General features: G+C 41.4%; 1 long non-coding RNA gene across 1 annotated transcript in view; it reads left to right on the top strand.

The window, feature by feature from the left end:
* Positions 1-3,210: 3,210 nt before the first annotated feature.
* Positions 3,211-17,449, top strand: part of LOC128662976 (uncharacterized) — a 101,590-nt gene continuing 87,351 nt past the window's right edge. Inside the window, exons 1-2 of the long non-coding RNA XR_008402824.1 lie at positions 3,211-3,284; positions 3,518-3,636. This is a non-coding gene — a long non-coding RNA (uncharacterized LOC128662976). The remainder of the gene's footprint in view (positions 3,285-3,517; positions 3,637-17,449) is intronic.

Raw genomic sequence — 17,449 nt, 5'->3', positions numbered from 1 at the left:
TAAATTTTAAGTGCATCTGCCCAGTATTCTTAGAGAATCACAGACCTGAATATCTCAGCTGTAACACTGCTCTCTGCAAACAGGTAGCCTTTGGAAGATAGTTTCCCTCCCACCCTGCCCCTCACCCCACCCTCCCCAAGCTCATTTCCTTATTTATAGATAGTCTCATACTCAACTTTCATTCTCCCAAAATGATTCGCACCAATAAAGATATTTACGCCATATCTTGTGATAAATTTTCCTGGTGACAGGCTTTTGAGCCTGAATCAAGGTATCTATCACCGACTCAGAGAAACCCCGCTTGGATAAAATCAAGCGCTCAATCTCCAAGCAGTCAGCCGCAGAGAAACTAGATTTGGATGCTGGAACAGACCTTGAATCAGAAGGTCCTGTCTCAGTGGCAGAGTCCATGGTGCAAGAGATGACATGTCCACCAGGTCTGCATACCAAGTCCTGCATGGCCACGCAGGTGCTATCAAAATCACAGAAGCTCTCTCCTGTTTGATTATGGCAATCAAACGAGGAAGGAGAGGATATGGTGGAAACACGTAAGCCAGGTTGAACGACCAGGGTACTGCTAGAGCATCTATAAGTACTGCCTGAGGATCCCTTGACCTGGACCCGTAACAAGGAAGTTTGGCGTTCTGACGAGACGCCATCCGATCCAATTCTGGTGTGCCCCATTGCTGAATCAATTGTGCAAACACCTCCGGATGGAGTTCCCACTCCCCCGGATGAAAAGTCTGACGACTTAGGAAATCCGCTTCCCAGTTCTCCACTCCTGGGATATAGATTGCTGATAGATGGCAAGAGTGAGTCTCTGCCCATTGAATTATTTTGGTAACCTCTATCATCGCTAGAGTTCCCCCTTGATGATGGATATATGCTACAGTCATGATATTGTCCAACTGGAATCTTATGAATCTGGCCGACGCCAGCTGAGACCACGCCTGAAGCGCGTTGAATATCGCTCTCAGTTCTAGAATATTTATCGGGAGGAGAGCCTCCTCCTGAGTCCACAATCCCTGTGCTTTCAGGGAATTCCAGACTGCACCCCAGCCCAATAGGCTGGCGTCCGTCGTCACTATGACCCATGCTGGCCTGCGGAAACACATTCCCTTGGACAGATGATCCTGTGACAACAACCAAAGAAGAGAGTCTCTGGTCTCTTGGTCCAGATTTATCCGAGGAGATAAATCTGCATAATCCCCATTCCACTGTTTGAGCATGCAAAGTTGCAGTGGTCTGAGATGCAAGCGAGCAAATGGAACTATGTCCATTGCCCCTACCATTAAACCGATTACCTCCATACACTGAGCCACTGATGGCCGAGGAATGGAATGAAGAGCTCGGCAGATGGATAAAATCTTTGATTTACTGATCACCGTCAGAAAAATTTTCATGTCCACCGAATCTATCAGAGTTCCCAGAAATGGAACTCTTGTGAGAGGGATAAGTAACACTGCTCTCTGCAAACAGACTGAATTTTAAGTGTATCTGCCCAGTATTCTTAGAGAATCACAGACCTGAATATCTCAGCTGTAACACTGCTCTCTGCAAACAGACTGAATTTTCAGTGTATCTGCCCAGTATTCTTAGAGAATCACAGACCTGAATATCTCAGCTGTAACACTGCTCTCTGCAAACAGGTAGCCTTTGGAAGATAGAAATTTCATTATATTTTACCCTGTTATTACTGATGTGTGTGTTGTAATAAGTATTTGCTATTATTTTTATTTTAAATGCATATTTTATCACCATTATGTCTGTTCATTATTTTAAAAGTTAGTTTAACAAGCTTAGGAAGACCATATATCTTTCTTGTTCCTTGTTTTATGGCTTTCTTTACTACATGGATACCTGTCTTATCTCTGTAATTCTGAACTTTCCCTGTGTTTTTTTTTTGCCTGAATGGCCCTTTTGCTAAAATGTCCATACATACCCCCGCCCTTAACTTTTTTTTGCAGGCCCATCTGACACTAATATCTCTCTTTCCCTCAGACTGAATTTTAAGTGTATCTCCCCAGTATTCTTAGAGAATCACACACCTGAATATCTCAGCTGTAACACTACTCTCTGCAAACAGGTAGCCTTTGGAAGATAGTTCCGATCTATCGCAGCTTGAAGCAGTACTCCAAGACCAGTTCACAGAGGTAGAAAAGTGGATCTCAAAAAACAAACTCTTCCTAAACACTGACAAAACTGTCACAATGATCTTTGGAACAGGACCTAAACTACACAAACTACAAAATTCCCATCTATGCATCAAAACAAAATCAAATTGCACACTGACCGCAGTCCACTCTTTTAAATACTTGGGTATGTTGTTAGACCCCAATCTATCTTTTGGCCTCCATATAGAAAAACTGGCATCTAAACTTTATCCAAAAATAGGTGCCCTGTACAGAAACAAATCCTGCCTCAGCCCTACTGTAAAGGAAAAGATTGTACAGCAAATGCTGATGCCAATTGTGGATTATGGGGATGTAGTATATGCACCAGCACCGCAAACTCACCTTAATAAACTTAATACATTGTATAACTCGTTGTGCCGCTTTGTGCTACAATTTAACTACAGGACCCACCATTGTGACATGCTAAAAGAACTAAACTGGCTGTCGCTGGAATCCAGACGCACCCTCCATCTTTCCTGCCTTGTGTTTAAAAGCTTTTCTGGGAAGCTCCCACCCTACCTGAGCAGTATGCTCTAACCGGTTATTCCCACCTCCTATAACCTCCGATCCAGTACCAGCACATTATTTAGCGTGCCCAGTGGCGTAGCGTGGGGGGGGCCACAGGGGCGGTTGCCTCAGGCGCATAATTCTTAAGGGCGCAAAATTTGCGCTCTTACTGTCTCACGTCATACCTCCTCCACTGCAGGCAGATGCAGCACTAAGGGAGGAAACTTTTTTAAAAAAATGTATTATTATTTTTTATATATAAAAATATATTTTATTGCAGTCCTCCCAACTGTCACTTTTTGCGAATTTAAGGGTCTGTCCCAGACCCGCACTGACATGGCCACCATTGCCCCTGAGCCACTCGGCGCTGTACTAGAAATAAAAAAAAAAATGCCTTTCTATTGGCTCCTACGTTGCCATGTGATGCACTTTCTTCTCCAATAACATATACCTGCTGCTGCACGTGCCAAAGTAACTGAGACATTGTGTATCAGCATGTATATGGTATTGGATCACAGCGGCCGATGCAGGCATGAGGCTCCTTGCTCTTTGAGTGCTGCTGCTATTACTGTGCCACCTGCTCCGCAGAAGAACACCAGCATGGTATGCTTAACCACTAACATGCTTAGATTACACACACACTGGTAAACAGATTCACTGTTCAGCCTACTCAAAACTATTCTTCATTATGTGTTCACCATGATCTAAAGTCGCTAATCCTGCACAGCTACACACACAGTATTACTTAGCACACACACATATTCTAACCTATACCACATTCTTAGCTCCGCTTCCAGTGTAGTTGCAACTTTGAGTGTAATCTGATTCCATTCCAGGCAGCAAGAGAAGCCGGAGTGCTAAGGAGGAGTAAGGAGGGAGGGAGGGATGGAGCTGGACTGAGGACTCAGGCCGATGATCCGATCAATTGTACACAAAGCTTCCAGGTCAAGCAAAGGTGAGGGAAATTTCAAATAAGGAGTGAGAATGATAAGGACAATGCAGTGTGTGTGTGTAACAGGGAGAAGCAGCCAGGTCACAGAGTGAGAGAAATACGGACATGTAGGGATCAAAGTGAAAGATACAGGAGAAATAGAAAGTTTTATATAGAGAGTACAACATAACTGAAAGATTTCTGTATTTGTCTCAATTATTCTCATGGTACATGACTTGTTGTTTGACAGGGTTATAAGGCCTGTGGCTAACTTTTTTTTTTTGTTACAAAAAAAAGACTAATCTGTAGTTTACAAAGATATAGAGCAACACAACTTTTCCCTTTTTTTACTGTGTATTTGAGACTTTGTATATGTGTGTGTAGTGCTGTGCATTTGAGACTGTGTACATGTGTGTGTATATATTTGTATACTCTGCAGCATATGTGTGTTGCTGAGTATTTGAGACTGCGCACGTGTGTCTATAAGATCTGTAATTTATGTGTGTATGCTGTAGTGTGTGTTTCTGTGTATGCTGTAGTGTGTGTTTCTGTGTATGCATGCTTATGAAAAAGGAAACTGAAGGCAGATTAGCTGTCAGGGAAGCTACATAACACAGCACAGATCTTCTCCCCCTGCAGGTTGCTAGTGATACATGTGCTTTATATTCAGCAGTTGAAAGTCTCACTCCTGATACAGACATCTATTACAATTTTTGCAGGCTGCAGCTAGAGCCCTTAAACTTTGAGAAAAGTTTTGCTAGGTTTTTACACATAAATACATATGCATGTAATGCTCATTGTAAGCAGAGCAATGGTTTTCCCTCACTCGATAAATGTAACTAGCTTACTGCCAGCCAGACATGACATGCCTGGCTTTGTTATGCATGGTCTGCACAGTGTAATGTGCTGAGCTAAGAAACCTGCATTTTGTATTTAAATCAGAACAGCTGCAGCAGCAAAGCTACAAGCTAAAATCCAGCAGCCCTGTCTTCCTTTCTGATGTTAGCATAGCTTGTACTTCCCCTGCAAAGCTGCACAAGTGCACAGGTTACCACGGCTATCCATTAGCCTTTGGAGACAATGGCGCTAAAAAAGTTTGACTTCTCACACTCTGCTCTGTGAAATATGATCCTGCTTCTATGGGTTAGAGGGCGCAATACTTGCCTTGCCCTGGGCGCTGACAACCCACGCTACGCCACTGAGCGTGCCTCAATACAAAAAGAAAGCAGCTCGATCCTCCTTTTCCTACAGAGCACCACAATTATGGAACGACCTCCCGCACACTTTCAAACATTCCCCATGCCTAATATCCTTTAAGAGATCCCTCTCTACATATCTAAATTTCCTACCTGTTCTATGTTAAATTTTTGTGCATATATCATGTATTATTATTGTTTAGTATTTTATTGTACCCATTGTATCAATGCAATGTTTTGTGTACCCAGGACATACTTGAAAACGAGAGAAATCTCAATGTATCTTTCCTGCTAAAATATTTTATAAATAAATAAATAATAAGTGAACTCTCTTCACGTTCACCTTCCACCCGTGAGATCTTAGAAAAGTTAACACGATGTCTGTGTGAGACTTGGCTAATTGGTAAGTTGACGCCTGGATTAAGATATCGTCCAGATAAGGCACCACAGCTATGCCCCGCGGCCTTAGAACCGCCAGAAGGGACCCTAGCACCTTTGTGAAAATTCTGGGAGCCGTGGCCAACCCGAAGGGAAGAGCCACAAACTGGCAATGCTTGTCCAGAAAGGCGAACCTGAGGAACTGGTGATGATCTTTGTGGATAGCAATGTGAAAATACGCATCCTTTAAGTCCACGGTGGTCATATATTGACCCTCCTGGATCATTGGTAAAATAGTCTGAATGGTCTCCATCTTGAAGGATGGGACTCTCAGGAATTTGTTTAGGATCTTGAGATCCAAAATTGGTCTGAAAGTTCCCTCTTTTTTGGAAACCACAAACAGATTGGAGTAGAACCCTTGCCCCTGTTCTGTATTCGGAACTGGGCAGATCACTCCCATGGAATATAGGTCTTCTATGCAGCGTAAGAACGCCTCTTTTTGTCTGGTTTACAGACAATTGAGAAAGATGGAATCTCCCCCTTGGGGGAGAATCTTTGAAATCTAGAAGATACCCCTGGGTTACTATTTCTAAAGCCCAGGAGTCCTGAACGTCTCTTGCCTGAGCGAAGAGAGAAAGTCTGCCCCCTACTAGATCCGGTCCCAGATCGGGGGCTACCCCTTCATGCTGTCTTGGTAGCAACAGCTGGCTTCTTGGCCTGTTTACCCTTGTTCCAAGTCTGGTTAGGTCTCCAGACTGACTTGGATTGAGCAAGATCCCCCTCTTGCTTCGCGGCAGAGGGACCACCTTTGAAGTTTCGAAAGGAACGAAAATTATTTTGTTTGGTCCTCATCTTATCCTGAGGAAGGGCATAGCCTTTCCCTCCAGTGATGTCTGAAATGATCTCTTTCAGTTCAGGCCCGAATAGGGTCTTACCCTTGAAAGGGATGGCTAAAAGCTTAGCTTTTGATGACACATCAGCAGACCAGGACTTAAAGGGACAGTCTAAGCCAAAATAAACTTTCATGATTCAGATAGAGCATGTAATTTTTTTTATTTTTTTTATTCTTTTTATTGAGAGCCAACACCAGAGTACAATAATCAACAATTCCACACAGTATCATGAAGGTTACATCCACAGATACAGTAGGTATACCATCCCCTGAGGGACGATATTATTCAGGACATAATAAAGATTCAATAGATCAATACATGACAATTAAGATAATCCGGATGCTAATGACTATTGACATTTTTGGTATCTACATATGTTTAGCCCTCTCATTTTTCATTTTCATCCCCAACTAGTCCCCGAACCCTCCCCCCAATCCCCAAAATACTAATCACCTCATAACAGTATGGAAGAGAGCTTGGGCATACATCATGCAAACAAATACATACAGACAAGATGAAGTTATATAAGGACACATAAGGAATAATAAATATAGCAAGGAGAACATGAGAGTCTCAGCAAGTAAGAATAAAATACATGAATTGCAGAAATATATCATCATGAGCTGGTTTGTTTCATATCTGCATATAGATAAGAAGTGAGCTTCCACGACATGCGACGTGAGTTATAATAAAGATATATATGAAAATTCATTCCAGACAGATAAAACAAGTATCAATTGTACGTTCACCAAGGTTTTCTCATTATCTGCTACCCGAGCTCTCATTTTTAACTTTTTAAACTAAACTAAACTAAACCTAAAAAAAAAAAAGGACTGAACAAAACTTGAGCATAGTATGATTGGCATGTATACCTGGATGTGTGACCCAGCACAATAAATTAGGTATGGTTGCAAATTGCGGAGCTTCTACACCTTGCAAAGCCATGTATGGAGCAAGTATTCCTTGTAGGGGTCATGTTATTAGTTTAAACATCAATTATGGAATGAAGCATTATACAGGATATTGTCTTGGGGTTACTTGAGATCGAATGTACGTAGCATGTATGATTTTGTATACAAAGTTTGAATGGACCCATTTGAGAAGTGTTTAAATGTTAACGATAATAAAACCCTAGGAGGTACATTATACGGTGGTGTTTGTTAAGGAACAAAGGTAAGTCTGGGTAAAACCCCAGTGTTGGATACTTAGCACAACCTGTGTAGTTATTATAGGTGTTCAGATGTTATTTGGTAACAATTACAACAGTAACAAAAATGCTGAAGGCTTTGGCTTTACATAATAAAAGCGACATAATAATTAGGTAAGAATTATATACACAGGGATGTAGGCTGTTTAGATTTTCCTATCATATATGATTGTTAACATGTTAATTTGACGTAAGCTCAGTGATGGGGCTATTTTCTAAACGTTACTCTGTAGATTGAGATTCTGTAGTCACGAGCTTATCTCTAAACAGATGCACAATTTGCAGGACCGCATGTGGTACACACATCCAGGCATCAGAAATGTAGATAAGAGGGAGTGGCACAAAAGCTGTATTAGAAGCGGCTAGGACTTGATGCAGATTATGTGTCACAGAGTACTAACTGTAGCTGGGTGTTTCTGTGAAAAGCAAATCACGTTGAAATTTAAATGCAACCGTAAAGACACATATAAAAAGAGTACAACAACAATATGATCTGTCCAGCATAGCTACACACAAGTTTATGATTCACATGAAAGTTAATGTGCTGGGGAGCTTGCCATCCTAGTTTGTCCAGCTTGAAAATGTAGATTAAATTTTGTAGCGTGTTGGCCAGAATACTGGTAGCTCACATATGGCCCTCCTATACTAGCCGATGCCAACCCTGCTCATAGCCCAAAATCTATGCCCCAAACCTGATATCCATCCATCATGATGTACAGAACAGCATTCGAAAAGCCACTCTCTTGAAAGATAGATCCGCGGACATTGAGGAGTGTAGGCAGATGCGTTGCCCTCATATGTTACATATGCAGGCAGGCATGTCGGATCAGGTCCCTTAGTGCTGCCGTAAAAGATGTATTGTGGAAGCAGTTTATAACGGGAAGATGCCTTGGCGGCTGACAAAGTCACTAATCCAGAGCAGAGCCGCCAGCAATCGCCACGGTGTGAGGCCAGGAGCGGCTGATGTAATGTGTCTCTGAGCAACGCACCGGTGGTTTTCACATGGGCGCAGGTTTCGTCTCCACTCACCTGCAAAGACATGGCGCGTATGGGAATGTTCCCACAACAGGACTCCGGTGCGTGCCCAGAATCCAATCCTCCGCCATCAGAGAGAAGCAGTAGAGGAGCGCCATAGCGCTCAGTATTATTGCCGGTCATCACCCTCACCCCGCGTGAGTCAGGGGCCACAATCTGTGACAGGGGTAGTGTGAGCAGGGCGTCTGTATCTGTTTCCGCGACGTGCGCTGGTGATGAAATGGTAAGTGTGTCTTCATCAGTCATCTGCATGGTCTTTGGAGATCGGGGTTTGCCAAATTCAGTTTGATATAAGAGGCGCTCCTCTTCAGTGCAAGCCATCGATCGTCCATGTGGGTTTGACACCAGTGGCCCAGCGGATGCACCGGTGAAACTAGTCATCTTCTGGGTTGAGTTACCAGGCTGCACACTATTCCGATCCGTTTCTGAAGTGTCAGCACCCCTCATGTTCTGTAGTGTTTCGCATAGGTCCTCGCAGCTGTTGAGCAAAGTCTTTAATTTGGGTAGGAAAATTGCAAACAGTGCCGCAGTGATTTCACTGTTGGAGGCCATCGCCTCGTGGGTAGGTGTAATATTTTCAATTAAATTGCCTTCCGGGGTAGAAGAGCTGGAGTTTCTTCTATCTGCTAAATGTTCCCGGACAGCTTGCCTGTCAAGGGAGAGGCAGATGGCGTGGTTTAATGGCTGTAAAATTGAAGTTAAAGGAGATTGTCTTCAGAGCTAATGAAGCCTGCAGCCATCTTACAGAGCTGCCCACCGGAAGTCGCCAGAGCATGTAATTTTAAACAATTTTCCAATTTACTTTTATCACCAATTTTGCTTTGTTCTCTTGGTATTCTTAGTTGAAAGCTTAACCTAGGAGGTTCATATGCTAATTTCTTAGACCTTGAAGCCCACCTCTTTCAGATTGCATTTTAACAGTTTTTCACCACTAGAGGGTGTTAGTTCACATATTTCATATAGATAACACTGTGCTCGTGCACATGAAGTAATCTGGGAGCAGGCACTAATTGGCTAGACTGCAAGTCTGTCAAAAGAACTTAAAAAGGGGCAGTTTGCTGAGGCTTAGATACAAGATAATCACAGAGGTTAAAAGTATATTATTATAACTGTGTTGGTTAGAAATGGGTAATAAAGGGATTATCTATCTTTTAAAACAATAAAAATTCTGGTGTAGACAGTCCCTTTAAGTCATAACGCTCTGCGCGCTAAAATGGCAAAACCTGAATTCGCCGCTAATTTAGCCAATTGAAAATCGGCATCTGTAATGAAAGAATTAGCTAGCTTGAGAGCCCTAATTCTATCTAGAATATCCTCTAATGGAGTCTCAACCTGAAGAGCCTCTTCCAGAGCCTCGAACCAAAAGGACGCTGCAGTAGTTACAGGAACAATGCACGCTATAGGTTGGAGAAGAAAACCTTGATGAACAAATATTTTCTTCAGGAGACCCTCTTATTTTTTATCCATAGGCTCTTTGAAAGCACAACTGTCCTCAATATGTATAGTTGTACGCTTAGCCAGGGTAGAAATAGCTCCCTCTACCTTAGGGTCTGCCACGAGCTCCGCACGGCGTCTGATATGGGAAACATTTTCTTAAAAGTAGGAGGGGGAGCGAACGGAATACCTGGTCTATCCTGGAAATCCTCTTAGGGACTGGAAAAACATCAGTGTAGGCAGGAACCTCTTGGAATTTGTCCATTTTACACAATTTCTCTGGAACTACAATAGGATCACAATCATCCGGAGTCGCTAAAACCTCCCTGAGCAATAAGCGGAGGTGTTCTAGTTTAAATTTAAAAGCCGTCATATCTGAATTTTTCTGAGGGAACATATTTCCTAAGTCAGAAATCTCTCCCTCAGCCAGCAAATCTCTCACTTCAGAACATTGTGAGGGTACATCAGATATAGCTAATAAAGGGTCAGAGGGCTCAGTGTTTGTGCTCACACCAGACCTACTGTGCTTCCCCTGCAACCCTGGCAGCTTAGATAAAACCTCAGTGAGGGTAGTATTCATAACTGTGGCCATATCCTGCAGGATGAAAGAATTAGACGCACTAGAAGTACTTGGCGTTGCTTGTGCGGGCGTTAACGGTTGTGACACTTGGGGAGAATTAGATGGTATAACCTGATTCTCTTCTGACTGAGAATCATCCTGTGACATACTTTTAGTAGCTAAAATATGTTCTTTACAATTTATTGACCTTTCAGTGCATAAGGGACACATTCTAAGTGGAGGTTCCACAATGGCTTCTAAACATATTAAACATTGACTTTCCTCAATGTCAGGCATGTTGAACAGGCTAGTAATGACTACAAACAAGCATGAAAACACTTTAGTGAAGAAAAAAAAAAACAATCTTAAAAAACGGTACTGTGCCTTTAAGAGAAAAAAAGCATACACATTCTGCAAAACAGCCTAAACATGCACCACATTTTTCAAGATTTTGTATGTAGACACACAATAGGTAGTTAAGATTGCACCACAATTTTTTTTTAACAATTAACCCCTTAATGTCCAAACCGGATCGAAAATAGGCCCAAATCCGGAAAAAAAAACCTCAGCACCTTGCCACAGCCCTGCTGTGGCCCTACCTGCCCTCAGGGATCGAAAGTGTGGGGTAAAAGCTTCGATTTGGCCCCAAACATACACCAGGGCCCTCAGGAGTTAGAGCTTGCTGCTTGTTGTACAAAACTAAGTGCGCAACTGAGGCGCGAAAATAGGTCCCGCCCATCTCACTTGATGTTCCCTGAGCCTTAAAGAACCGCACCAGAGCGGTTATAACTAGCCATGTGGGTTCCAAGACCTTAAAAATAAGCCATGCGTGTCCTAATAAAGTTGCCCAAAACGTTTATTGCCCACAAAAAATATTAAAGCACTCCCATCCAAAAAACTCACAAACATTTTACATTCAGTGTCAACCATATATGTAATTGACCCCATAAGAAAGCCAAGTAATGCCCTTCTTTTTAGCTCTAGGATTACTGCTTACCCTTACCCTCCTGGGTATAATGTCAGCTTTTCTGAAATACAGTCTCTCCAGAAAAAATATGACTGAACATACCTCATTTCTGCATAGCATGAAACCGTTCCTCAAACTGAAGTTTCCTGTACTCCTCAGCCTCTGTGGGAACAGCAATGGACCTTAGTTACAAATGCTAAGATCATCATCCTCCAGGCAGCAGTCTTCATCCATCTGCTGCCTAAGAGTAAATAGTACAAACCGGTACCATTTAAAAATAAACTCTTGATTGAAGAATTAAAAACTAATATTTTATCACCTCTTTCACTTTACCCTTCCTAGTACTTAGAGTAGGCAAAGAGAATGACTGGGGGTGGAGCTAAGGGAGGAGCTATATAGACAGCTCTGCTACGGTGCTCTTTGCCATTTCCTGTAGGGAAGGATAATATCCCACAAGTAAAGGATGAATCCGTGGACTCGTCTTACCTTTATAGAAGAAATAAAAAATAAACCTATTTAATAAAACTTGGGTCCCTGTGACCGTGCAAAATTTCCCATACAGAACATATTTTTTTTTTTAAATAATCGCTGTAATAATAGTCCCCTGGGTATGATATACATTATTTGTACCTACTATTGGCGCTCACATAGCCTACAGGTTAACACATATAAACCAATTACTGACTTGACAAGCACCCACTCTAACAGACTTAACCCTTGCAGAAAAAAACTGCTTCTTGTAGATAGGACAGCAAAGGATCTAAATAGAACAACAATCCAACAGGAGGAGGCTAAAGGACTAGTCCATGCAACAATTGTGGTAGGCCTGTAACTTACTCCCACTGGGTATAATTGTGCTACTACCTAATACTCCATAAACTTCTGTATGTCCAAACGTATTCCTCGGAGGGAAAGATGGGCCTTAAATAGATCTGAGAATCCCTCTCACAGATGACACATCTGGAGCACCTCAATTCTTCACCTTTCTCCTATGGTAGCAAATTTAAGACTTTTTTACCAGTAAGGTTGGAGGGTTTTTAAGTGCTCTTGAAGTTTTAGGAATCTTTGCCTCCTCCTAGTAGCCAGGAGTAATTGCTCATAGACTCACATCAGATATAATGTGAAAAGTTTTTTGTTACCAAAACTAGCAGATGTGGTGTGTTTTGTGCACTAGTCCAATGGATTGGCTGGCAAGAAAAACTCCCACAGTGCCATTGTTGGACAAAAAGGCACACCACACTAGCATTACAAAAGTGTTTCTTTTTGCACATGAAAGAAAAAAAAATCAAATACTAAATAACATACTTAAAATGTCATCCTTTAGCTGCAAACAAAAACAACTTTAAAGCATTGTTAATACTTTTAAAAGTAAAAATGCAGCTGGCCACAAACAAGTCTACTATACTGCTTGCTGTTAGGAAACAGGACCCTGGCATTTTTCTGCAAAGCAATCTAAGTTTATGGTACAGAGAGAGTTAACAGATTAGCACAAGGCTGGCGTGTGGTCTGCTTTTGTCTCTCAGGACCTGGCACAATTTCAGGAATTTAGACAGCCGTTCTTCCTAATTTGGCAATATCTTTCAAAAGATACCTTTCTAGGCCTAAAGCACCCCCAGCAGAACAGTAAAGAAGACTAGCCTGCCCTCTAGTGGATGAATGCTTTTGATTGTTTAAAATTTAGAACTTTATGGTTATTGGTTTGGGTGAGATCAATTGGTTTGACTATGCAATTTCTGCAGTGTAAGAAAACATTAATTCTGAAAGCTTCCAAAATATTTTCCCACACAACTTTCTTTCCCCCAGAAATAAAATGCCAAAGCAAGGAACAGGGCCCCAGCTGCACTATTTAAAAATATAGTAGCAGAACTGTCAAGCTGCATTAGAAGACATTAAGTAATATTATAAATATCAACCTAATTTTAAACACCTAATATGGATTTGTTGAATATTACATAATTATAATTTATTTAAAAAGATCATCTCTCAAACACCTGACACCTAAATTACAATAGATTTCACATTTTTATTAACACATTCACATAGTAAAAGCTCCAAAACTACAATACACTTCTACACAAGAGATGAATATGGATGGCGATTAGTGGTTACGCACATGGTCCAAAGTTGAACACTGACATTAAGCCAATCACAAGTAGCCCAATAGTGCATTGCCAGTCCAGATATAACTAGTTAAATAATTAGACAGAATAACCAAATTAAAATAGGCATAACTTTTTTTGTTTTGCAATACTACAGGGAGTGCAGAATTATTAGGCAAATGAGTATTTTGACCACATCATCCTCTTTATGCATGTTGTCTTACTCCAAGCTGTATAGGCTCGAAAGCCTACTACCAATTAAGCATATTAGGTGATGTGCATCTCTGTAATGAGAAGGGGTGTGGTCTAATGACATCAACACCCTATATCAGGTGTGCATAATTATTAGGCAACTTCCTTTCCTTTGGCAAAATGGGTCAAAAGAAGGACTTGACAGGCTCAGAAAAGTCAAAAATAGTGAGATATCTTGCAGAGGGATGCAGCACTCTTAAAATTGCAAAGCTTCTGAAGCGTGATCATCGAACAATCAAGCGTTTCATTCAAAATAGTCAACAGGGTCGCAAGAAGCGTGTGGAAAAACCAAGGCGCAAAAAAATAACTGCCCATGAACTGAGAAAAGTCAAGCGTGCAGCTGCCAAGATGCCAATTGCCACCAGTTTGGCCATATTTCAGAGCTGCAACATCACTGGAGTGCCCAAAAGCACAAGGTGTGCAATACTCAGAGACATGGCCAAGGTAAGAAAGGCTGAAAGACGACCACCACTGAACAAGACACACAAGCTGAAACGTCAAGACTGGGCCAAGAAATATCTCAAGACTGATTTTTCTAAGGATTTATGGACTGATGAAATGAGAGTGAGTCTTGATGGGCCAGATGGATGGGCCCGTGGCTGGATTGGTAAAGGGCAGAGAGCTCCAGTCCGACTCAGACGCCAGCAAGGTGGAGGTGGAGTACTGGTTTGGGCTGGTATCATCAAAGATGAGCTTGTGGGGCCTTTTCGGGTTGAGGATGGAGTCAAGCTCAACTCCCAGTCCTACTGCCAGTTTCTGGAAGACACCTTCAAGCAGTGGTACAGGAAGAAGTCTGCATCCTTCAAGAAAAATATGATTTTCATGCAGGACAATGCTCCATCACACACGTCCAAGTACTCCACAGCGTGGCTGGCAAGAAAGGGTATAAAAGAAGAAAATCTAATGACATGGCCTCCTTGTTCACCTGATCTGAACCCCATTGAGAACCTGTGGTCCATCATCAAATGTGAGATTTACAAGGAGGGAAAACAGTACACCTCTCTGAACAGTGTCTGGGAGGCTGTGGTTGCTGCTGCACGCAATGTTGATGGTGAACAGATCAAAACACTGACAGAATCCATGGATGGCAGGCTTTTGAGTGTCCTTGCAAAGAAAGGTGGCTATATTGGTCACTGATTTGTTTTTGTTTTGTTTTTGAATGTCAGAAATGTATATTTGTGAATGTTGAGATGTTATATTGGTTTCACTGGTAAAAATAAATAATTGAAATGGGTATATATTTGTTTTTTGTTAAGTTGCCTAATAATTATGCACAGTAATAGTCACCTGCACACACAGATATCCCCCTAAAATAGCTATAACTAAAAACAAACTAAAAACTACTTCCAAAACTATTCAGCTTTGATATTAATGAGTTTTTTGGGTTCATTGAGAACATGGTTGTTGTTCAATAATAAAATTAATCCTCAAAAATACAACTTGCCTAATAATTCTGCACTCCCTGTATATCTAAATATATAGTAAATAGTATTGGTAACAATGCTTCAAGAAAAAGAAAACACTGTTTCAGCAGAATATGCACTTACGGTGTGCACACCCATACAAAACCTGTGCAAGTTTAGAGAAGAGATGATATGGATCATGATCAGCCGAGTCACAGCGTAGGTATTGTATTTGTATGCTGGCGCAGGCACGTACAGCATACGTGTGTATAGCTATGAAATCAATATAATTTACTAGTAGAAGAAATATATTGCAAAAATGCTTCCATTCAAAAAGGTGAAAAGTACTCATGCACATTCCCATTTTGTGCTTAATCCCTATATGGGGGTTTGAATATAGGGAAGCAATAGTGCAATAAGAAAACATTCTAACAAATTTTCGCAGCTTTAAGTGCCTTTAACTGTATTGATGCCAACTACTTATCAAATTAAGAAAAGGACAGTAGCAAGTTTTTTTATGCACTACTCTTTCTGAGAACAAAACAAAATTTATGCTTACCTGATAAATTTCTTTCTTTTTTTCTTGACACGGTGAGTCCACAGATCATCATTAATTACTGTTGGAAATATCACTCCTGGCCAGCAGGAGGAGGCAAAGAGCACCACAGCAGCGCTGTTAAGTATCACTTCCCTTCCCACAAACCCCAGTCATTGGACCAAAGGAAAGGAGAGAAAGGAAATAACACAAGGTGCAGAGGTGCCTGAGGTCTACCTGGAGAAAAGATATTATCCTTGAGATCCTGTAATATCCTATACAAACCCATCTAGCAATAGGCTTATGAGCCTGAATCGTGACCATTTAGAAAAACCCACGCCTATTTAAAAATAAGCGTTCAATCTCCAATCATTCAGCTTCAGAGAAAGTGATATTTAGATGAAGGATCCCTGAAAAAGAAGATCCTTCCTCAGCGGAAGTTTCCACAGAAGTAGAGACGACATTACTACCAGATCCTGCGAGGCCACACAGGAGCTAGGGGAAAACCAATGTTCTCTCCCACTTGATCCAAATGGTGACTCACAGAAGGAGAACAAACAGAGAGAAAGATATGCCACCTGAAGTTCCAAGGAACTGCCAGAGCATCTATTTAGAAAGGCTTGAGGATCTCTTGACCTCGAACCGAACTTGGTGATCTGACAAGACCCTATCAGAACCAAATCTGGTAACCCTACTAGGTAGATAACCTGGAGAACCCTTCCAGATGGATTTTCTACTCCCCGGGATGGGAAGTCAGTCTGCTCAGGATCCGCTTCCCAGATGTCCACCCCAGAAATGAGGATGGCAGATAGACAGTAGCTGTGAGCACCCGCCCACAGAAAAAATCTTAACACTTCCTTCATGACTAAGGAACTCAGAGTTCTTCCCTGGAGGTTGATGCAAGCCACAGAGGCTATGTTGTCTGACTGGAACCCGATAAACTGGGTTAAAGACAACTGAGAACAAAACATCAGCATTGTAACCTGCTCTGCACTCCAAATGATGAAAGGTAAGAGCAGACTTCTCCCAGGACCAAAGTCCCTGCGCCTTCAACGAGTCCCAGACTCTTCCCCAGTTCAGCAGGCTGGTTTGCCTCCTCCTGCTGGCCAGGAGTGATATTCCCAACAGTAATTAAGGATGATCCGTGGACTCACTGTGTCATTAGAAAGAAATAGTGTTTACATACTGAGCTACTGAGAATTTATTTCACTGTTTTCAATTACCCAACATTTCCAGCTATGTGCTATGTAACTAAGGTAAAAGGACATTAACCCTTTTTATGATCAAGCCATTTCACAACTGTGTACTAAATTCATTTTTTCCAGTTAGACATCAATTACTGTATTTTTTCAGGAGGAATCCATATAGCATGACAATAATCTGCTTTCCGCACTATTTTAGACTGACAAGTTCATCTCTGATTTATACGGTGTTCCGTTATTAAATGTATTAGCACATCTCTGCTTGTATAAAATGAATAGATAAATGATTATCAAGTTTTAAATATCACTGTATCAAGCTATTGAAATACATTAGATAAGGGTTATAAACATATATGACCCTTTTTAGTTGAAAATATTTTTTATTGACTTTTGAATGTTATTACATACAGCATCTTAAATAACAGTTAGAAACATAAAAACAAAAAATACAAATACAATAACATTGCAGCCTTCAAGTGATTGAATATGTGAGTTTTCCACACAAGACAAGAGTAATTTTGGTTTATTGACCTTTCAGTAACATTCCAACATATAATGGTGTGTTAATTCCGCTTTCCATCTAGCCTGACTCAATCTCAATCACGATCAAATCCCTATCTCTTCCCCCCCTCATCTCTACCCGTTCATCTTGCTCCTGAATACTCAATTATCTCACT

This window comes from Bombina bombina, chromosome 6, assembly GCF_027579735.1.
Source record: "Bombina bombina isolate aBomBom1 chromosome 6, aBomBom1.pri, whole genome shotgun sequence".
Classification (NCBI taxonomy): Eukaryota; Metazoa; Chordata; class Amphibia; order Anura; family Bombinatoridae; genus Bombina; species Bombina bombina.
This window is presented reverse-complemented; position numbering and strand designations above follow the sequence as displayed.